This window comes from Phoca vitulina, unplaced genomic scaffold (genome assembly GCF_004348235.1).
Source record: "Phoca vitulina isolate PV1807 unplaced genomic scaffold, GSC_HSeal_1.0 scaffold98, whole genome shotgun sequence".
Taxonomy (NCBI): Eukaryota; Metazoa; Chordata; class Mammalia; order Carnivora; family Phocidae; genus Phoca; species Phoca vitulina.
Window position 1 is genome coordinate 2,188,118 of NW_022589801.1, and position 23,981 is coordinate 2,212,098.

The 23,981-nt window shown below is 44.6% G+C and overlaps 1 protein-coding gene and 1 pseudogene across 5 annotated transcripts in view; both read right to left on the reverse strand.

The window, feature by feature from the left end:
• Nucleotides 1–23,981, reverse strand: part of CRACDL (CRACD like) — a 137,889-nt gene that overhangs the window by 61,548 nt on the left and 52,360 nt on the right. The gene's annotated exons all lie outside the window — the stretch shown is intronic.
• On the reverse strand, nucleotides 8,291–10,576 carry LOC116627572 (annotated as a pseudogene).

The following is a 23,981-nucleotide window of genomic DNA, read 5'->3' on the forward strand; positions in this document are numbered from 1 at the left end:
ATTGGACAGCCATGTGCAGAAGAATGAAACTGGACCATTTCCTTACACCACACACAAAAATAGACTCCGAATGGTTGAAACACCTAAATGTGAGACAGGAGTCCCATCAAAATCCTAGAGGAGAACACAGGCAGCAACCTCTTCGACCTCAGCCATGGCAACTTCTTCCTAGAAACATCGCCAAAGGCAAGGGAAGCAAGGGCAAAAATGAACTATTGGGACCTCATCAAGATAAAAAGCTTTTGCACAGCAAAAGAAACAGTCAACAAAACCAAAAGACAACCGACAGAATGGGAGAAGATATTTGCAAATGACATATCAGATAAAGGGCTAGTATCCAAAATCTATAAAGAACTTATCAAACTCAACGAACCCAAAGAACAAAAAATCCAATCAAGAAATGGGCAGAAGACATGAACAGACATTTCTGAAAAGAAGACATCCAAATGGCCAACAGACACATGAAAAAGTGCTCAGCATTGCTCGGCATCAGGGAAATCCAAATCAAAACCTCAATGAGATACCACCTCACACCAGTCAGAATGGCTAAAATTAACAAGTCAGGAAATGACAGATGTTGGCGGGGATGCAAAGAAAGGAGAACCCTCCTACACTGTTGGTGGGAATGCAAGCTAGTGCAGCCAGTCTGGAAAACAGTATGGAGGTTCCTCAAAAAGTTGAAAATAGAGCTACCATATGATCCAGCAATTGCACCACTGGCTATTTACCCCAAAGATACAAACCCCAAAGATCCGAAGGGGTACGTGCACCCCGATGTTTATAGCAGCAATGTCCACAATAGCCAAACTGTGGAAAGAGCCAAGATGTCCATCAACAGATGAATGGATAAAGAAGAGGTGGTATATATATACAATGGAATATTATGCAGCCATCAAAAGGAATGAGATCTTGCCATTTGCAACAACATGGATGGAACTGGAGGGTATTATGCTAAGCGAAATAAGTCAATCAGAGAAAGACATGTATCACATGACCTCACTGATATGAGGAATTCTTAATCTCAGGAAACAAACTGAGGGTTGCTGGAGTAGTGGGGGGTGAGAGGCATGGGGTGGCTGAGTGATAGACATTGGGGAGGGTATGTGCTATGGTAAGTGCTGTGAATTGTGTAAGACTGTTGAATCACAGACCTGTACCTCTGAAACAAAGAATACATTATATGTTAAAAAAAAAAAAAAAAAAGAAGGTAGCAGGAAGGGAAAAACGAAGGGGGGGGAAATTGAAGGGGGAGATGAACCATGAGAGACTATGGACTCTGAGAAACAAACTGAGGGTCCTAGAGGGGAGGGGGTGGGGGGATGGGTTAGCCTGGTGATGGGTATTAAAGAGGGCACGTACTGCATGGACCACTGGGTGTTATATGCAAACAATGAATCATGGAACACTACATCAAAAACTAATGATGTAATGTATGGTGATTAACATAACATAATAAAAAAATAAATTAATTAAAAAAAAAACACAGTGTCTTCTACTCCATACATACTAACTCACCATTTATATGGAAAGCTATTTATTACTGGCAGTTACTATGTATCCTCAGACTTTACAAGGGGCTCAAACATCCAATTAGCCAACTAACATTTACCAGTTGTACACAGCACATAATGGGAAATAATGGGAGAAATACAAAGAAAATATTTCACAGAGGAAATATTTTTGTTGGTCTTTGCCAGAGTTGGGTCTAACATTTAGGTCTTTAATATTAATGTCAAAATGTCCACCTTCCAATTAGCCAATTCCTGAAAAGGTGAACAAAGCTTTACTGGTTTTGCTTCTCAATTTGCATATAATTTGGTTTCATAAAGATGTCTGGTCAACAGAACGAAGGGGAAAAACCCCACATGATCATCTCAACTGATGCAGAAAAATATATCTGACAAAATTCAATACCCTTACATGATAAAAACACTAAAAAAATAGGATTAGGAATAGAAGGAAACTCAACATAATAAAGGCCACCCACATATGACAAACCCAGAGCAAACATCATCCTCAACAGTGAAAAACTGAAAGCTTTTCCTCTAAGATCAGGAACAAGACAAGGGTGCCTAATTTCACCACTTCTATTCAACAGAGTATTAGAAGTCCTAGTCAGAGAAATTAAGCAAGAAAAAGAAATAGAAGGCACCCAAATTGAAAAGGAAGAAGTCAAGTTATCTCTGTTTGCAGATGACATGATCTTATATGTAGAAAATCATAAAGATCCCCCCCCCAACACAAAAAACTGTTAGAACAAATAAATGAATTCAGCAAAGTTGCAGGACACAAAATGAACACATGAAAATCAGTTGTTTTATACAGGGACAATGAACAATCTGAAAAGGAAATTAAGAAAGATGCTTCCATTTATAATAGCATCAAAAAGAATAAAATACTCAGTAACATTTTACCAAGGAGATGAAAGACTTGTACACTGAAAACTATAAAATGTTGCTGAAAAAAATTAAAGAAGATACAAAAAATGGAAAGAGATCTCCTGTTCATGGACTGGAAGGCTTATTGTTATGATATCCCCAAAGCAGTGTACAGATTCAATGCAATCCCTATCAAACACTCTGATCCCATAGTGTCCTGACGTTCTCTGAAACTGTGGTGGGGGCAGGGAGAAGGAGTACCAGGGCATTTACATGGAAATAAAGAGGGAGCAAAGAAGGAAAAGCAGGAAAACAAGAAGCAAGGAGAGTCAAAATAGTAAGGATTGGTTAAGAATGACCAACTATTTCCCTGGGTACCATCCTTAAGGCTGCCACTGAACTAGAAAGTCCAAGTGCAAGAGCTTTCTACTGCTTGAACCACAACAATTGCAATGAACTATCAAGGATGTAATGTATCATCTGAATTACCTCATTTAACCCCAGGAATCTTTAGTATTCACATTTTGGGACTGAGAACATACATTAAATAAGTGTATTAACTGGCTCAAAGTAGCAAAGCAGAGACACCAACCTGTGTTCTCATGTTGACTGTATATCTAGCAAGGGCAGGCACTTTTGCAGCCTGGGACACAGTGATGGATGAGACTGACATGCTCCCTGCCTCTTGCAGGTGCTGACCCAGTGAAGGGGAGAGTCCTGAGCTGTCCTCAGAGGGGCTTCAGGGAAGCTAGGAAATCAAAGGACATGCATCTCCCACTAAAATGACTGTTTGTCAAGCAGCCTTGTGCAGAAACATGCCTGTGCCCAGAGGCCAGAGGCCCCAGGAGACCATCCACTGGGTTTGCCAGAGTATCTTAGTTTAGGGGGAAGGGGCTTGAGGCTGTCATTATATATCTATTATCACTCTTGAGAAGTCATGATTGTGCCGGTCTCTGTGAGAGTGTGTGTGCACAAGCCCCATGGGATGGGGTGTGGAAGGGCACTGCATACCACTGAGTGCAGAGCAGATCTAGATGCTCACACTTGCTTCTGCCTGGCGTGAATGATGTGGACGTGATGCAGTCATACAGGGCAGCAGGTTCAGGAGCAGGTGGGTGCGGGGGAGGCCCAAGAGAATGGCCCAGTCTTCACCTTGCTGTAAGGCACATCCTGGTGGGGCCAGATGCAGAGAGCACCACCAGATACCAAGGCTGCTAATGGACTCACACACAGAGGCAAAAGTCACCCGACAGATGAAGGGATCACATGGGAATCATGCTCACCTTACATGGGAGGTTTTAAAACCTGCTCATATTTTCTGTTCCAAACATCTTCATACCAATAAGAGTGCAATATGGTGCAAAGGAAAAGGGCAAAGCCTGGGACATCAGGCAGTCCTGGGGTTGAAGCGTCACCCCACCACACACCAGTGCTGGGCCTCAGTTTCCTCATATACAAAATGGGGACAATAATGCTTTATTTAAATGGACTGCGAACACAGCACACAAAGCCCTTGCTGAGAACAGCTGTCAGTTTCCGCAGCTTGTTCCTCACTGCATGCTACTGTATGTCTCTGCATAAACATAAACAAGAGTACACCCAACCAGCACATCCTGGGGGCAGATGAGTTTGATTCTATCTCATGAAGACAGTCCCTTGTGCAAGAGGCTCACTTTAGAGCCAACGTTACCAGTCAAAGATCAAGACATCTGGATTCCCAGAGGATCCCTGTGCTTCCCAATGCCCTGCAGCCTGAAGGACCTTGTCCAGCAAAGTAATCAAACCACTGCCAGGTAACTGGTAAGAACACACTCCAGGCACAGAGGAATGTCTGCCCTCTGAGACTGTGGAGTGTGCACATGGAGGACCTTCCTCTTCACTCAGACACCCCACAGGGTAATACTCCACAGCTGTTACCATGGAATGTCTTCTCTACTCGGCCCAAGGACTTGCCCTTCTAAACACATGTTCTCCCACTCCTAGTAAAATTCAATGACAAGCCAGAAGAAAGAAAACCATAATGAGAAAGGCAATGTGGCAAACACCCTATAACACTCAGCACCCCTTTTGCTTGAACTCAAAGTTCACCTCAGGCCACCTCAATGGCCCCTCTACCAGCTTTCTGCCCTCTAGCACCACACCCAACCTCTGTTGTTCTGACAGCCCAAGTCCAAGGTAAAAAACTTATTCTTCAAATCTAGACCTGAGGGGGCCTCTTCAGGGGTTCTCACTGACTTAAAAGGGGACTGAGCCTCTAGCCCCCTCTGTAGTTCACAGCACTCATCATTGTGATCTGGGCATCTACAGAATGCAGGGGGAGTCCTGCCTCTAATGAAGGCTACCTGGGGGGGAGGGGCTGCCCCACTCCTCTCTGAACCCTAACTGTAACCACAGGCTTCTTCCCAACTTATGGCAGAATTTCATCATTAGTTGCAGCTTTTATTGGAAAATTCTACAAAACTTCATTCACATGAAGAATGAGAATAGATTTTAATACAGTATTTTAAAGGTTCTAATCCATTATATTTACCTACACAGGGCAAAGAAAAATATCCGTACCCTGACTGCATAACCTGAGCACATAATTATGTATGAAAGCCTTAGTGTTCATCCCCACAGACCTGCCAATCCCACAACACCCTCCAGGCCATGTTCAGATCCCCGTGGTATTCTTTCTCAGCCCTTGTACCTTCTTTCATAATGCCCACCAATGCCATCAACAAGACTTGTTTATAAGATGTATGCCTAACATTCCCCCCCTTCCAAGACCGTGAGCTTGGTAGGGCGAGCTCTGTGCCAGTTACATCCATTGCTCTCCTACCAGTACCTAGGACAGTGCCTGGGGCAAGGAACTGAACACAACACAGGAACGAGACAGCTGACAAAATGAGAGAGGCTTCTGCAGATGACTGACAGAGGTACCAAGAGAATGAAATGCAGTAAATCATCCAGTTCCAGAAACAGATCTTACTTTTACAATCTGATTTAAGCCTGGGAAAATCCTCCAGGAAACTGATACCTGACTTTGTAAAAAATAAATAATCCTTGTCATGACCCTTCCTTAATGGAAATTGAAGGAGAACTGAAGGAAACTCTATTTTCTTTACAAAGCAACACGACTTTGAAAAGATTAAAAACAGAGGTAAATTTGGCCCAAGTGATGGTATTTCAGTAAGGCCAAATCTGTGTGTGCTTCTCCTGTGCTTTTTCCAGTGCCTGTGGCTCCAATCCTGGAGAAGGCTGACTCTACCTTTGTCTGACACCCTCAGGGTGAGTGATGACAATTACAATTAAGAAACTTTTAAGAAAATTAAAAGCCAATGATCACAGATCCACAAATGCAGTTTATGTTGTTTAGAAGCAAATCAAAATGAATCTGAATACCAATGTTCTTGTGCCAAATCATCCAAAAATCCTAGTACCATTCCCAAATATCTGCCTTGAAAGTATCATCTAATCACTGGAGTCTTTTGCTTTTCAATGTCCTGCAAATGGGAGAACACTGAGAGAGAATTCAGAGACTCAGATCTAGTGCTTCTTCCTACATGATGCAAAAACTGACAAATATAAAATTCAACAATAGTTGAAGATTTCAATACCCTACTCTCAATAACTGATAGAACAACTAAGCAGAGTATCAATAAGGATATAAAAGATTTGAAGAACAATTTTAACCAACTAGATCTAATAGAAATCTATAGAACACTCCACCCAACAGAATGAACAGCCTTCTCAAGTGCACATGAGAGATGCTACAGAATAGACCACAACTAGGCCCTAAAACAAGCCCAGACAGATTTAAAAGGCTTGAAAGTACAGAAAATGTTTTCTTTTTTTTAATTTTTTAAAAATTTTATTTTATTATGTTATGTTAATCACCATACATTACATCATTAGTTTTTGATGTAGTGTTCCATGATTCATTGTTTGCGTATAACACCCAGTGCTCCAGAAAGTATGTTTTCTGACAACCATGGCCATGGAATGAAATTAGAAATAAATAAGAGAAGGAGAGGGGCGCCTGGGTGGCTCAGTCATTAAGCGTCTGCCTTCGGCTCAGGTCACGATCCCAGGGTCCTGGGATCGAGCCCCGCATCGGCTCCCTGCTCAGCGGGAAGCCTGCTTCTCCCTCTCCCACTCCCCCTGCTTGTGTTCCCTCTCTCGCTGTCTCTCTCTCTCTGTCAAATAAATAAATAAAATCTTTAAAAAAAAAAAAAAAGAAAGAAATAAGAGAAGGAGATTTGGGAAAGTCACAAATATGTGGAAATTAAATAATACACTCCTAAATAACTAATGAAATGGCTGTATTAATGTCAGAAATAAAACAGATCTTTAAGAGAAAACTGTTACCAGAGATAGAGTCTTTCTTTTTTTTTTTTTTTTTTTAAGATTTTATTTATTTGACAGAGAGAGACACAGTGAGAGAGGGAACACAAGCAGGGGGAGTGGGAGAGGGAGAAGCAGGCTTCCCGCAGAGCAGGGAGCCCGATGCGGGGCTCGATCCCAGGACCCAGGGATCATGACCTGAGCCGAAGGCAGACATTTAACGACTGAGCCACCCAGGCGCCCCAAATAGAGTCTTTCTATAATGATAAATTGGTAAACCCATCAGGAAGATAGAACAGTTATAAACAGGTATGTACCTAAAACCAAAGCCTCAATGTACATGAAGCAAAAATTGATAAAATGGAGAGAGACAATTCAATAATAATAGTGGCAACTTCAATAACTGGAGACCTCACTTTCAAAAATGGATAGGGGCGCCTGGGTGGCTCAGTCGTTAAGCGTCTGCCTTCAGCTCAGGTCATGATCCCAGGGTCCTGGGTTCAAGACCCACATCGGGTTCCCTGCTCAGCAGGAAGCCTGCTTCTCCCTCTCCCACTCCCCCTGCTTGTGTTCCCTCTCTCGCTGTGTCTCTCTCTGTCAAATAAATAAATAAAATCTTAAAAAAAAATGGATAGAACAAATAGGCAGAAACTCAACAATGATGGATAGGAATTAAGCAAGTGTATAAATCAATTACAATATATATATATATTGTATTTATACAATAGAAAGAATACCACAGGGATCTGAACATGGCCTGGAGGGTGCTGTGGGATTGGCAGGTATGTATATGTATGTATGTATGTATGTATGTATGTATGTATGAGTGTGTGTGTGTGCATATATATATACATACCTATCACTCCATTCAACAACAAAATACATAGTTGCCTTACCTGCATATAGAACATTACCCATGATACCATATGGTAGGCCATAAAACAAGACTCAATAAATTTGAAATGAATTAGTTCAAATAAAGCACATTCTTCAACCACAATGGAAGTAAGTTAGAAATCAAAAGTATAAAGTATTTGGGGAAATTTACATACATGCAGAAATTACATAATGCACTGCTAAATAACCAATCAGATCAAAGAAGAAATAACAAGAGATACTATAACATACTTTGAGATGAATCAAAACAAAAACACAACACACCAAGACATGTGAGATGCAATTAAACGCTGCCTAAAAGAATGTATGCCTATAAACACCTACATAAAAAGATCTTAAACCAATATCATAACTTTCCACTATATGAAACTAGAAAAAGAAGAGCAAACTAAACTGAAAGCAAACAGAAGCAAGAACATAATAAATATTGGAGCAAAAATTAATGAAATATAGAATAGGAAAACATTTTGAAAATCAATGAAACAAAAGTTGATTCTTTAAAAAGATGAATGAGGTTGATAGACCTTCAGCTAAACTTAATAAAAGGAGAGAAGATTCAAATTACTAAAACCAAAAATAAAAGAGCATCACTACAGATCTTAGAGACATAAGAACGGTAATAAAGGGATATTATGAATAATTATATTCCAAAAAATAGGTAACTTAGATGAAATGGACAAATTCCTAGAAAGACCAAAACCACTGAATTTGAATCAATAAGAAACAGAAAATCTGACTACACTTATAATAAGAAAAAGGACTGAATTAGTCACTTAAAATTTCCCACAAAGAAAAGCCCAGGCCCAGATATCTTTACTGTTGCATTCTATCAAACATTTACAGAAGAATTAATAGCAAACTTTCCCTTTCTAAACTGTTCTCCAAAAAACAAAAGAAGGTAACAACTCCCAACTCATTCTATGAGGCCAGCATTATCCTGAAAGCCAAACCAGACAAAGACATCACAATAGAAGAAAACTACAGACTGGTATCACTTATGAATATACACACAAATTCCTGAGACAATACTAGCTAATCAAATCCAGCAAATATAAAAGTGGGATTTATGCAAGGAATATGGGTTGGTTTAATATATGAAAATCAATTAATTTAATGGCTGATCCTTGGTACAGAGACAGCCTACAGCAATTGAAAAAATAAAAATAAAAAAAAAAGTCCCAGCAAATCCTAAGGAAGGGAGAGAATCTGATTTCCAGAGTTACCATATTATTAGATTCAAATGTCCAGTTTTGAATCTATCCCTAAAAAAAGACCCAAGGCAGATCTGTGGACAAAGATTTTAAAACAAGTGTCTTAAAGATGTTCAAAGAACTAAAGAAAGATGTGGAGAAAGTCAATAAAGCAATGTACGAACAAAATGGAAATATCAATAAAGGAGAAAACCTAAAAAGAAACAAAAATAAATTCTGGAGCTGAGAGTACAATAACCGAAATGAAAGAGTTACTAGTGGGATTCAAAGGCAGATTTCAGTAGGCAGAAGAAAGAATCAGAAAACTTGAAGACAGGTCAATGGAAATTATTGAGTCCGGGGAAGAGAAAGAGAAAAGACTGAAGTAAAATGAACAGAGCATAAGGACACCACCAAGTAGACAAACCTATGCATTGTGGGAATCCCAGAGGAGAAGAGAGAGAAAGAAGCAGAGAGAATACCTGAAGAAATAGCGACTCCAAAGTTCCCAAATTTGATGAAAGACATGAATATAAACATCCAAGAAGTTAATGAACTCCAAACAGGATGAACTCAAAAATACCCCACTGAGATACATTATAATCAAACTATTGAAGCCCAAAGACAAAAAGAATCATGGAAGCAGCAAGAGAGAAGCAAGTCATCACATACAAGAGATCCTCAATAAAGCACATTTCTCTCAGAAAGTCTAGAGAGGGCAGAAGGCAATGGGCTGATATAGTCAAAGTGGTAAAAGGAAAAAAAGTCAACCAAGAACCTTGTATGTGGCAAAACTGCCCTTCAAAAGGGAAGGATAAATTAAGATATCTCCAGATAAACAAAACCTGAGTTCATGACCACTAGACCTGTCCTGAAAGAAATATTTGTTCAAGGGTGTCCTGCAGGTTGAACAAAAGGGCACTAGACAGTAATTTGAAGCCATATGAAGAAATATCTTAGTAAAGGTAAACACATGGGCACATGGGTTTGTAACTCCACTTTTTGTTTTCTATATGATTTAGAAGACTAATACCTTTTTTTGGCAGATATAGGTTTGTTTTATTGAATGACTGATCTACGTAATTGCTGAGGCCACGATGTACAGACAAAAGAGGGGGAGTCTGAGTTCTTGGTCTCTTCCTCCTTGGACAGAGTCACGATAATTTCCTCCTTCTTGGCCTGGAGCCACTCTTCAAGGCACTTACATGCTTTCTTGGTCTTACACCCGCGGGCCTCAGCCTGGTCAGCCAGAAGCTTCTTGTGAGCCTTGTCTGACTTCAACTTATGGATGTGTTCCATGAGAATCTGCTTGTTTTCCAACATGTTACCTTCACTTTCCGGTACAGGCTGTGATACCTGTGGCGGTCAATCTTCCTAGATTCACAGGATCTTCTAAGCAGCCAGCACAGAATTCTCATCCTCCTCATCCAGGGAACTTTCTTGGTCATCTGAGTGCTGGCAGTAGCCTTTCATTCCCCTATGCCCATATGCCAGCCCTTCTGGCGAGGCCAAAGTGTTTTTCTGCCATGGAGCCCAGGAATGGATAGTTAGTTACAGGCTCCCAGATGATCAGCCCGTCTTTGATCAGCTTCTGGATCTGCTGATGGGAGTTGGACTGGCAATTACATCAGTCTCACTAAGATCCAACCAGACCTTCTTTTTGCCACAATGGAGGACACCGGAGGAAGCCTCTTCCAAAGCCTGAGCATACGTAGGGCAGCAGCCACAGTGACGGAAAGAATGAACTCCAGTCTAATATATATTTTTTTCATTTTTTGAAGAGAATTAATCTACTTCTTTGTTTTTTTTTTTTAATTCTTTTTAAGTAGGCTTCCACACCCAATATGGGGCTCGAACTCACGACCCCAAGATCAAAAGTCGCATGCTCTACTGACTGAGTCAGCCAGGTGCCTTACTGTTTTGTTTTGTTTTTAAGATTTTATTTTTTTATTTGAGAGAGCGAGAGAGAGCGTGCACAAGCAGGGGGAGAGACAGAGGGAGAGAGAAAGGGAGAAGTAAACTCTCCGTGGAGCAGGGAGCCCAATGCTGGGCTCAATCCCAGGACCCTGGGATCATGACCTGAGCTGAAGGCAGACACTTAACGACTGAGCCACCCAGGTGCCCCACACTAATATGTTTTTAAAAAAGCAATTAGTAGTCTAAGAGCTCGTAGTGTTGTAGTTTTGGTTTGTAATTCTTCATTTTGTTTTCTACATTATATAACAGAGTGATGTATTTTTAAAAAGTATTAGTTTATGTTTTTGGACACACAATGCATAAAGACGTTATTCTATGACATCAACAACTGAAACAAATGAAGATAGACATGTAAGGGGACTGGGGTTTTGTGTGCTACTGAAGTTAAGATGGTATAAATCCAAATTAAAGTGCTATAACTTTAGGATGTTAAGTGTTATTCCCATGGGAACCACAGAGAATATAGCTACGGAATATGTACAAAGGGAAAGGAGAAGGAACTGAGACATTTAAAATCAACTAAACACAAAAGAAGACAGTAATGCATGAAATTAGTGATAAAAAAATCTGTAAGATACAGAAAAAAATAGCAAAATGACAGAAGAAAGCTTTCCCTTGTCATCCTTAAAAGGAAGGCAATTCTGAAATAAGCTACAACGTGGATGAACCCTGAAGACATTTTGCTAAGTGAAATAAGCCAATCATGAAAAGACAAATGCTGTATGATTCCACTACTCAGAAGAGTCAAAATCATACAGACAGAAAATAGGAATGGTGGTTTCTAGGGGCTAGAGAGTGCTGTAATGGGGAGTAACTGTTTAAGGGGAAGAGACTTTCTGTTTTGCAAGAGGAAAAGCATTCTGGAGACGGACAGTGGGGATGGCTGCATGACAATACGAATGTACTAAATCCCACTGAACTGCACCCTTAAAAATGGTTAAGATGATAAATTTTCTGTCGTGTGTATTTTATAACAAAAGAAATGAAAAAGAGTGCACACAAAAACTTGTCCACCAATGTTCACAGCAGTGCTATTTATAATAACCAAAAAGTAGAAATAACCCAAATGTTCATCAATTGAACAAATAAAAAATGTGGTATATACCTATAATGGAATATTATTCAGCCATAAAAAGGAATAAGTACTGATTCATACTACAATATGGATCAACCTTGAACACTATGCTGGGTGAAAGAAGCCGACACAAAAAACCACAACCTCTATGAAATATCCAGAATAGGCAAATCCCTAGAGATGGAAAGTAGATTGGTGTTTGCCTAGGGCTGGGGAGTGGGGGTGTGGGGGAAGAGAGGTGAAGTGGGAAGTGACTGCTACTGGGCACAAGGTTTCTTTGGGGTGAGATGAGTACGTTCTAAAATTAGATTATGTTCATAGTTGCAAAACTCTATAAATACTCTAAAACCTGTTGACAGTGCACTTTAAACAGGTGAAGTTTATGGTACATAAATTATATGTCAACAAAGCTCCTGGATAAAAAAAAAAAAAAAAAAGTGTTACCAGAAAAAAGAAAAAGGGTGAGATAAAGAGCTTTTTGGAACAGAAGACAAGATACAATTTGTCTCCAGCAATCCCACACTAAAACAAGTACTAAAGGAAGAAGGATATGATCTCAGATGGAAGCTTGGAGATGTGGGTAGGAATGGAGAGCAATATATACGTGGGTAAACCTGAGTGTGGACAAGAGGGGTAGGCAGTCTGGATTTCAGCCAGAGGCCCTGTGCACAGATAGCACACATGTGTGCCCTGGCCCTGCTCTCTCTTCACACAATGTTCCATTTCCTTCCAGCCCAGGGCCTTTGCAGATGCTGTTCCCTCTGCTTGAACATGCTCTTCCCTGCACTCACACCTACTTTTTTCTTATTCACTCCTACTTATCTTCAGTTCTCTTTCCTCAAGAAGACTGATGTGCCCCTTCAGGATGACCTAGGACCTCCCACAACACACCTCCTGTTCACAGCACTTGCCAGTTTTAATCATTATCTGTTGCTGCATGATTCTTTGATCCAGTTCTGCTTTATAGATTTAAGCCTGCTTACATTCCCTATACATTTAATCAATTTTTCCTTTTCTTGGGGAAAAAGACGAAAATAAACTGTGACTTAACTATTGTTCTCTAGTGAGTCACACCAGGATCTGCCTGTACCTTTTTTAGAAAAATAAGTTTCACATTACTGAGGCAAATGGAATGTGTAATGCTTGCAAAGTTCCTGTGAGAAATCTCTCTTCAAAAATTGTGGCAGTTCAGTGATTCATGATAGATATTATTATCCTCCAGAGCAGAGGACTTGACCACTGCACCCACCCCAAAGTGACAGGGGTGTCAAGGCTGGACTCACCACAGCCATTTCTCTGACACCTAGATGTGTGTGCACAAAACCTTCTCTGTCTACCTGTCAGAAAGGACAGGGGGGAGAAAGGGATAGATCCACTTTGACATTTGGGAGAAAAGAAAGCCAAGAAGTCTTATGAGCAAAGGGTTGAAACCAGAGAACGCAGATACTGAGTCACGGTGCTTTGAGTGGAGCAAGAGGGGAGAGTAAAGGAACATACCGGGTGGTCAGTTTCGAAGTTTCCAGGATCCTGTAATTGTTTATCTTACGAAACACTAAAATTAGTCTTGGCCTACAGAAGCAAGTCATCCCGTATCAAAACTTGAAGACTAACTCCTTGAGGACAGGGAACATGCACCTGCAGGGTACTGCCATACAACAGGTGCTCAATAAACCTTACTGAATGGATGAATGGATGAAAGAATGAATGAATGAATGAATGAACAAATGAACCAGAGGCACTTACAACACTTGCTAGACAAAAGAATCACCTTCTGATAAAAACGGACAGCATCAACTACCCAGTCAATTCCCAAGGCCACCTTGCACTCCACTTAGCTAAACTACGTCACACTTCTTCAGCCTGAGCTCTGCTTGTCCATGGTCTTCCTTTAGACATTACTTAGGGACAACCAGGCAGAGCTGAAGTTCAGTGGCCTTCAGGAGCGAAGGAACATGGATGCAGAGGACGTCCCTGCTCCAGATGCCTTGTCCCCATCCTCAGGCTTCCCTTTGGCTATGGCCTGGGCAGGAACAGCGAGGAATTGCTGAAAGAATGAGGCACTGGCCACATTTCACTGAGCTGTTTCTTTGCAAAGAAATGACGAGTTTCATTCAAACAAACTTGGTCGTCCACAAGACAAACAGCACAGTTTTTAAGCACGTAAACAAGTATCTTATGTTAGATAACCTACACCATTTTTCTGAAATTTACGTAACAGTTGATTTTATGGTATTCTGAATCCTCGTAAGTTGGCAAACCGATAAGCTACTTAGCTGGGAATGCATACGGTGCAGTGTATATATGGAGATGTGCACACGTGAACCTGTGTTCACACACGAAGCCTAAGCCTCTACGAACATTCCTCAATAAAACTTAGGTCTCAGACTGTGGTGCATGACACATCCAGAAGTGAATGTTTGCATATGAGATTTGAAGAACACTAGTTTAGACATTCTTGGGTTATTAAAGTGAAAAAAATGCTATTAGAGACATCTACAAAACTATTATTTCAAAAATAGGTTAAGCATAAGAACTTCAAGCTTTGCAACCTTAATGTAGATATTGTATTTGCACAGTTCTTGGGAAAACAGAACATAAATTCACTCTAATGCTGAGATGCTGTGTAACTTAGAAGCTTTCCATCTTGGAGGGAGAGGTGCACCTTGTGCAGAACAGCGGCACACACATCTGACAAATGGGACACTGGAACCCAGGGCACAGGGAAGCTTTCTCAGGGCTGGGTCACGTTCAACGTCATCAGTTTACTGAGATAATAAAGTCCCCATGTCTAAAAAGGATTTTATTTATTTGAGAGAGACAGAACAAGAGAGAGAGGGAGCGTTATGTGCGTGTGCACATGTGCTCATGAGCGGGGGAAGGGGCAGCAGAGAGGGAGAAGCAGACTCCTTGCTGAGCATGGAGCACAACATGGGACTCGATCCCAGGACCCTGAGATCATGACCGGAGCCAACGTCAGACACTTAACCGACTGAGCCACCCAGGCGCCCCAATAAAACTCCCTTTTTAAATGCACGTATACCAAAAATAACGACACGAAGAAAGTTCTTACAGCTTAATTTATCTAGGATGTTACATATGTGATTGGCATTTCTGCAGCATGGCAGATGCAGAGCTGAGATTTTTTTTTGTTTTTGGTAGGAAGTCATGCTCCAAGGGCTATTAATAAGGAGACATAACACCAGCCCTCATTCTGGCCCACTCAAAAACAGGGAGACTCAGACACTGAGGTTGAATAATTATCAGTAAAAAGGTTTTTATGAAACAAGAACAATAATGAGGGGGACGTCCACGCACAGGGCTTTACACAGCACAGAAGCCTGGGTTCACAAGGAATCCTAAATTGCTGGTTACTGACCCTTTGTAACAAATGAAGAGAGTGAGGCTCAGCGGGGTGGACCATCTGCCCCCAAGTCCCCGAGCATCCTCCACATTGCCAAGATGGGTGCTGCTGAAGGGGCACCATCTACATCCCAGGACCGTCCAACCAGCCCAAGTGAGGTGCAGACAGGACAATCACCTGGGCTGACCAAGGCTGCCATACTGGGCAATCTCCATCCGGTGAACAAGACATACGACTCGGTTATCCTGAGCAAAGCTTCCCCGGTACCTCTGTGACAGGACGCAATGCCCTGAGAGCCACACAGCGTCAGAGGATGCGGTCGGCTGCGGACGGCAGCCCCCACAGCCCAGGCTGTCCGCTGCGGACAAGCCCCCCGGTGCTGGGCCCTGGAGGATGGGAATCATTCTAATGGTCTTTCACTCTGGCCTCTGCTATCTTCCCACCCCCCCAAGTGTACAGACTGGGCCATGTGGACCCCAGTTTCAGGCGTGGCACAGGAAGAGTAAAACGCTTTGTTTTCCCGGTCCTCTTCCCCCTCTCCCTGCCTTTCATTCCCCCACCCCCACTTCTGCTCCCTGCTCCCCCCCTCAATATATGCACGCAAACAAAGAAAATCATTATTTTGCCCCAGAGTTCACCCAATCCAAGGAGATACATTCATGTCTGCAATGAAGGTCATAAGCATACTAGAAAACATGACAATAGATGCTGCAGGTCTAGTCTTTTGCCCCAGGGGGTGGCAGTTTTGGCACCCCCCCACCCCCATCTCTCGTCCTCTGAAGCCCACCTGGGCTCTGGCCTGGATGCTCAGTAAGCCTCCCGCACTTTTGTCCTGCTGGAAACCAGCAGCAGGCAAAAGAGAGGGGCCTTCCCTGTCCCAACCCCCACGTCCCACGGTAGCTGAGGGCCCTTGGGACACCACTGAGTGCGGATCCAGAGCCTTCTTCCCTGTCTCCCCAAGCAGCCTCACTGGGCCTGGTCCCACCAGCACCTCCCGGCCACGAGGAAGTGGGGCCTCTGCCAACCGCAGCGCCCCTGAGGCCCTGCGAGCCCCTGGGCAGGGGTGAAACCCACGCACTTGCTTCCTTCACTCCCCGTCGGAAGGCCAGGGCTGGGGGCGGCCTGACACTGCAGGAAGTTGGTCCGGAGCCGGCACCTGCCTCCCTCTAAGTGGAGTCGCTGCCAAATTGCTGAGGATGAAAAATAACAAACCTGGACTTTGTTTCACTGGGTTCCGCACAGAAGCAGGCAGAGGGCAATGACAGGATAAGGCTGCCTTTTCCATCTGGGTAGGGGCTGATCCCAGGAAGAAATAAGATCCAATGCTGAAAAAAATCCCAAGCGGACTGAGCCTAACACAGCCAAGTCCTATGCCTCCCTCTTGTTCTGGCCCCAGGAACACTCAGCATGGCCTGCCCTCCTTGAAGTGTACCTGCAGAGCGAGGGGCCACTGCTGGGGACACATTCATCTCTGCCACCGAACACGTGCTCCTTAGCTTTGGCTTTCTTGTTCTTTGTTCTTAAAGACCCATCATGTTCTCCCAGGTCCATGATAGGTTTTGTGGTCTGTTTTCCTGGGACCTTCCAAATGCTTGTGTTAGTGGGGCACCTGCTCACCCCACTCCCCGTGACAGTGACAGGATTCCCAGCACGCCCTGCTAGAGACCACACTGGCAGGTGCACAGACCACACCACTGGAGAAAGCGCCAGTTGCAGCCTGCTTGGCGAGGCTCCCTGGCCTCCCCCCAGCACAACGCCACCCTCCCTGGCGATGTCCTCTCTGATATCTGCAGCTGAGCCACTTAGGAGTGATAGACTCCCAGCTTCGCAACGCCACCTGCCTCAAGTCTGTCCAATGTCTAAAGGCTGCGTAACCAGGACAGTCAGCAGTTTCCAGGCAACGTCTGGAGGGTTGGCAGAAAGCTCTAGATGACAAGTTGATTCTGTATAATCACTGAAACCAAGGAGCAAGCAGGCAGCAGGGGGTGGGGGAGATGGTTCTGAAGATGGTTCTAAGAATTCCAAAATGCATCTATACAAAGTTCTAGTCAGACAGTTCACAATTTAAACAATAAAGCATGAGCCATTTATGTGATGGTGACAAAAGAAAGCAGTGAGTTTAGAGAACTTGGGAAACAATCACCAAGAGCTTTGAAGGTTTTTATATATACTCACCTTTGTGTGCTTTAGAGGATGAAGGCCTTCTGCCTCGATGCTGGCAGGAGTCAGCTGCTAAGGGTTTAGCCTTCTCGCGGAAGAGGGACAACAGGCTGACAGGGTCCCCTGTACCCTGTAGGCAGCTGAGGGGACCATGTGGTAGAGTGAACTACTGAAGGGCCAGGGATGGCCTCAGGGCTGATGTCTTGGAGGTCCCAGCTAGCAGCATTCCCCCAGAGGCATGAGCTGGTCAAACCCAGTAAGACCCACAGCAGCAACCCACTCCTGCTCGAGGCCGGCTTCTGCCAGCCACACTGAGCTCTGAGCCCACCCCAGCACCACCTGCTACGGCCTGCCCCATCTTGGGGTCACAGTGCTGGATGTCCCTGGGACCGAGAGGCACACTGAGGAGCAGGAGAGGAAGATGCACTCCGGGCCAGGCCACTCACACAGGCACACCTCTGCACCACCTCCCAGTGTGCGCTCCATGGCACAGTTTGGACATCTTAAACCTCTGCTCAATTTCAAGAAAAATATTCAGGAATTTCCTTTCTTTGATGCTTTCTTTGCCCTTCATTGCAGTGCCCAAGCCATACATCCCTTGGGACATGGGAGAACCAAACCAAAAGGCCAATAACACCCCTGGTGCTTTGCTATTATAATGGAGTCTATAAACCCCCAACAGAAAATCTTTTATGCAAGGACATCAAAGGGCTTTGTGTCAGGGCCCTGCGCTCATTTTATTCAGAGGGAAGAAAATAAAGCAGGTCCCAGATCCCAGATGGCTTGTGCCTTCTCTCATTGAATGCTCACAAACTTCTCTGAATTAAACAGCACATCTCATCTCCTTTTTGCAGGTGAGAAAACAGGATCAGAGAAGTTAAGCAACCAATCCAAGATCACTGAGCCAGGAAGTAGAAAATCTGACCCTCCAATCAAAGCCTGTACCTCACCCAAGTGTGAGCTCTTTCCCATGAGAGTAGCTGCCTCCTAAGAAGTGCAGGCCAAGAGCTGGAGTGATGGTCAAGCTATCTCCTCTCTGGGCTGACAATCTGGCAGCATGCATCAACAGCCCTCAACATCTTTTCTGACCCAGTAACTGCACTTCTGGGAACCTGCCCTCAGGAGATCATCAAGTACCCTGGAACAGGGCACAGCAGCACCCCAGGAACGTTCCAAAAGCTCATCAGCAGGAGACTGGTTATGGTGTTGGGACACTGCCATATGAGGGAATGCTAGGTAGTCCTCCAAAATCGCGTTACATGAAAATATTGATTGACACAGGAGAATGGGCACATTCTCTATGCTAAGAGTGGCCGAGAGCCGTGCTTCCACCGGTGGCTCTGCAGGCCCGCCCTCTGCAGGCCTCCCAGCACAGATGTGGCTTGAGTCAGTCTGCGGTGGGGCCTGAGAGTCTTGTATTTCTACCAAGTCCCTGGGTGATACCAGTGATGCGGTCCACGGACTCTCCTTGGACGAGCACCGTGTTATAAAATAGTGCGTGCGGTAAAACCCATTATTTTTTAAAGCCTCTGGATGCATAAGAGAAATACAGGCAGGACCACAAAGAGATGTGACCTGCAGTTATTTCTGGGTCACGTAATCGTATATATTTTAAGCTTTCCTTTTGTGCTCTTCTAGGTTTTGCAATTTTTCTGATTGAACCTGTATTTTGTTCATAATTAGGAGAAGCTCCAATAGTTTCTTTGGAAGACAAGGCAGGGGCTGTAAGGAGACCGGGACTCAGAGCCTTCCCTCCCTGAGTCTGGGTCTCCTGACCTGGCAGCCCGAGGAGGGGCTAGAGCTGGGGCAGCTCCAGAGTGCAAGTTCCTGCCCAGGGCCGGGCACACGGCGGGATCTCATCTGCTAGAACCAGGAGCTCATTTGTGAGAGGCTGTTCCTGCCATTTCCAAGGTACTTTCACACTTGTTCCCCGTGTCTCCACATCGTTTCTGTGTCCGAGCTGGAGGGAAAAGCACCACTGTGGAGCCTACAGAGCCCCGCACAGCAAGGAAGGCAAGCCTCTCAGCCAAGGCTGCCAGGCACGTCCACGCGGGCTGGCCCACAGCGAGCTTCTGTCACAGGATGCAGCTTCCCTTCTGGTTCCGCTGCATCTCCCGTCCCTCTGGCAGGCCCCTCCCACTGTGCTCTGGCCCCCCTGAACTGCCCTGGAACAGCGATGCAGAACGGGGGGCCCTGAGGGCCTGCCAGGAAGCCGACTGGGGAAGACCCCCTGGGACAGAGGCCACTCGGCCTCCCCGTGCCTCTAGAGCAGCTCGCACAAAGTCCCCCTTGGGATTTTAAAGATATCACAGTGTGGTTTTCCTCAAGTACTATTTTGAACATTCGGACTGTTTAAAACACGAAGAGAAAAGATGGGTTCACTATCAATAAATTCTTTTCAGCCACAAAGGCGGTCAAACCAAACAATTAACGGCCCCAAAGCTCCATGGAGCATTTAAATTACTTAGAGTAGCTATTTACAAGGGTCAGAAATGAGTCAGGTAACTAAAATCTCCCCTTGCTAGGTGTTGTTCAGTACAAAGTGGTAAGTGTGACGTCTGTGTCTGCTACTTGCTTCCTATCCCAAAGTGACATTATAAAGAACCCAACAGCCATCATGAATTACACGGATTTTAACCAAAACCAAAACCAAAAACTAAAAACCACCACCACCACCCCAGAAAGAGTAGCTGTGGATCATGCTGCCACACTGAACGTTTTTTCACCGTTCCTTCCACCTGAACACAACTCTGTGGAAACCGCAAAATGACACCCAAGGACAGGACCCTAGCTGAGAATCAGGAGGCATCCTGCACAGGCTGCAGGCAGAACTCACTCCGCCTTGGGCCACATGCAGCTGGTCACCCGCGGCATGTCCCGGCCCATCCTCCCAACTCCCAGGGATGCAAAGAAAAGTCCCTCCGCTCTGCTGAGGAAGGTCCCTGCTATCTCTGACAGAGGGCAGAGGGGAAGGCCCCAGCCAAGAGGGACAGCACAGGAAAGAAAAGAGCGAGCCCAGAAGAGTGTGCTGTTATCCCATTTGTGCAGGTCCCTGCGGCCTAAGAAATAACACACATAGATGATTCAACGGGGGGCATCAGGAATTGCTGGAAACGACACACTGTAACAGATTAAGAGAATGGGCTTCGGCTGTGCTGATGGAAGTAAAGAGGTGCAAGTATCCCCATTTATAAAAAAAAAATTAAAAAATAAAGATAACAGGAACCAGGCAGCCAAGGAAATGACACATTTGCCCGTGGTAGGCTTGCACTTTGGAGATCTGGTCACACAGTGGCTGCAGCTGTCAAGGATTTGCCCTCATGGGCATGCATGACACCTTTTGTCACCACACAAATGTGGCCTGCTGGTCTGTTCACTTGCCTCTGGGTCAGTTCTCTCTCAGATCTTCCATCAGCCAGCTTGATCCCAGGTTCAGCCCCAAACTAGCTTCCTGTTTTTGAAAGCAAAAGCCAGAATGCTCCAGTGAGCTCTCCGAGTTGGAGAACATTGAGGTTTGGGGTTAGATGCGAAGATTTGAGGAGAGTGTAAAATTACTGAAAACAAATTCTGGGTCTGCACTTGTTTGCCTTTATTTCTTTTGAATTGTGTAAGGATATAGGTAATCTTATTTTAATGCCTTTATAGGTCTAAAATCACGTTGCTAGCTTAGCTGTTGAAACGGTATTCACTTTGTTTTTAAGTTAACTTAGAAAATAGTTGATTTAGACGACCAGCACAAATGCACCGCAGAGCAGAAACCTGTTCAATTACTTTTCACAGTTTTCCCATTCTGTTACAAGCTGCTGACGTTCCCTACTGAACACGGCGCTGGCCCTGAGACTGAGTTTAGTAAGGGCCAGGCTGCGTGGGATGCGGCTTTGTGTCCCCAGCACCGAGGGCTGTGCCAGAGCCCAGTACGTGGTTACCAACTTACATGAATGTCTTGGAAGCTTCATTCTTAAAGTGACCACGAACCACAGCTTCTGCTTTTTCGAACTACTTCGTTTTTATCATCACAAGGAGAGAGAAGGTGGTACGGCAACCCAGGCTACACCCGTGGCCGCTCTCCCATGGCTTGCTCTTGGCACACGTCAATAATCAAACACAGCATCACTCTCAGAAGGGCTCCCACACACCACTCCGGGGAGCTACTGCCGGTTGCTTGGGGCGGCCACACCACCGGCAGAAATGGTGATGCATCTCTAGGACGCTTCTAGTCTTGGCTCGACCACTAACTAGCTACTAACCGGCTGAATGACTTGGAGGGAATCATTTCCCGCTCTGGGCCTCAGTCTTCATTATGATAGCAGTGGTTTGGACTCATATGTGATCTCGAAGGGACCATTTAGTTACTTCTGAAAAATAAAGGTCTGTAAAATTGGCACAAATTTCTTTTTCTGTGAAGATGTGTGCGTCGGCCAACATATAAAACCCGTTTGAGCTGAGGACAATGCATAGTGAAAATACATTTTCTTTTCTTTCTTTTTTTAGAAAAAAGATTTTATTTATTTGTCAGAGAAAGAGAGAGTGCACGAGTGGCAGGGGGGAGAGGCAGAGGGAGAAGCAGACTCTCTGTTGAGCAGGGAGCCCGATGCAGGACTCCATCCCAGGACCCTGAGATCACGACCTGAGGCGAAGGCAGACGCTTAACCGACTGAGCCACCCAGGTGCCCCGAAAATACATTTTCTACACCGAGTTCTCAAAGTACTGCTTGTTTGTGATCCAGAAATGGAAGTTCAGTGGTAATGCCGCCCTCCCGTCTGGCCCATCCCCCTTACCTCCCCCCTGCTCCCCCAGGAAGCCACAGGCAGCCACGCCCAAGACTCGGCACACCTGCAAGGAATTCCTGCTCTTCACCTCCCACACTTGTCAGCAATTTCCACCACCACCCCAGGCCCTGGGAAATCTTTGTGCTTGTCGGGCACCCTGCATCCTTCCTGGGAGCCCCTGGCCGGTCACCACATTCTTTCTTACACATCTTTGCTCCTGGACCTTGTGCTTCTTAAGGGCAGAGACAAGCTCTTTTCACCTCTGTAGCCTTCATACCTACACACAGTAGGTGTTTCGTAAATGTGTTCTCAATGCGTGAGGCTCACCACTGATGCACCTAAAATCCAAGGGCAGCATGCGTTAAGTAACAAACCCATAAACACTTTTAAGAAGGTCTTTCACTGGGGCGCCTGGGTGGCTCAGTCGTTAAGCGTCTGCCTTCGGCTCGGGTCATGATCCCAGGGTCCTGGGATCGAGTCCCACATCGGGCTCCCCGCTCGGCGGGAAGCCTGCTTCTCCCTCTCCCACTCCCCCTGCTTGTGTTCCCTCTCTCGCTGTGTCTCTCTCTGTCAAATAAATAAATAAAATCTTTAAAAAAAAAAAAAAAAAAGAAGGTCTTTCACTTTGTTAACTTTCTTTGGAGTGTCTAAGAAAAAAAAATATTCTCAAATAGTTGATTTTATTTCAGCCATTTTGTAAGATTCTCTGACAAAGTGCTCCTGTGTGATTCAGATGTGGGGGCTGTCTGGGCTTGACATAAATATCTTCCTATGCTGTAATCTAGGGACATCAAGCTTGGAGAGTAAGGACATGGAGCAATATGAACTTACATTTGGCTGGTTACGTGAAGATATCTAATATTCCAAATTATTCCAGCCTCTCTGTATTTTGAAGACCTTTAAAAAGCAGCAAAATCCCCATTTTCTGAAATATTTCCATGGGACCTGGGTATAGTACATAAATGCCCCACAACATTTAGCAATTAATGATTTTTGCAGTCTCATGGGTCATAGCTGGCTTCCTCAATTAGACTGTGAATTCTTTGAGGACAATGCCAATAAATCTGGTTATTTCTGTATATCCCAAGGTGCCAAGTGTGCAGCAGGTGCTTAATAAATGCACAGTAATGAACACAGTGCAACATATAAACCATGTACTCCTCCTATTGGCCAGGGTCATTTGCAGACACAGGACTAAGCACAGTACTTGAGTCATGAAGGGAGAATGGCGTGCATTCTTTACTTGGCTGATGCACAGGAAAGTGACCACAGAAAGGCAGGTGTGCTGACCTGGCAAGACCTCGTGAACACGTGAGAACCTTGGGGATTTCTCAAATTCCACCTTCTAGTGAGCCAAAGCCTGATGATGATGGCAGCTCACCATGTGCCAAGAATTGCTGTAAATACCTCATATACGTTTACTCTTTAAATGTTGGCTGAATCGAGTACTACGAGTGTCTGGTCCGTGCCAGGCAACTCTGAGTCATTAATCAAGGGAAGAGTCACCAGGTGACAGTGGGCAAAAGAAGCAGGACCACAGCACGGGGCAGAGTCCTGAGGTCTCCCAGACGGGAGGGCGGCATTACCACTGAACTTCCATTTCTGGATCACAAACAAGCAGTACTTTGAGAACTCGATGTAGAAAATGTGTTTTCGGGGCACCTGGGTGGCTCAGGTCACCCCCCGCCCCCCCCCGTGAGCCCACAGACCACTGGACTGCTATTTCTAGTTTCTCCCCATGGACTAGGGCGTTGCAGCAGGAAGCGACCCTGAATGCCTGATAGTCACACTGGGCTCCGAGGGAGGACAGAGGTGCTGGGGAGCCCCCCCCCAGAGCTCTCTCTGGG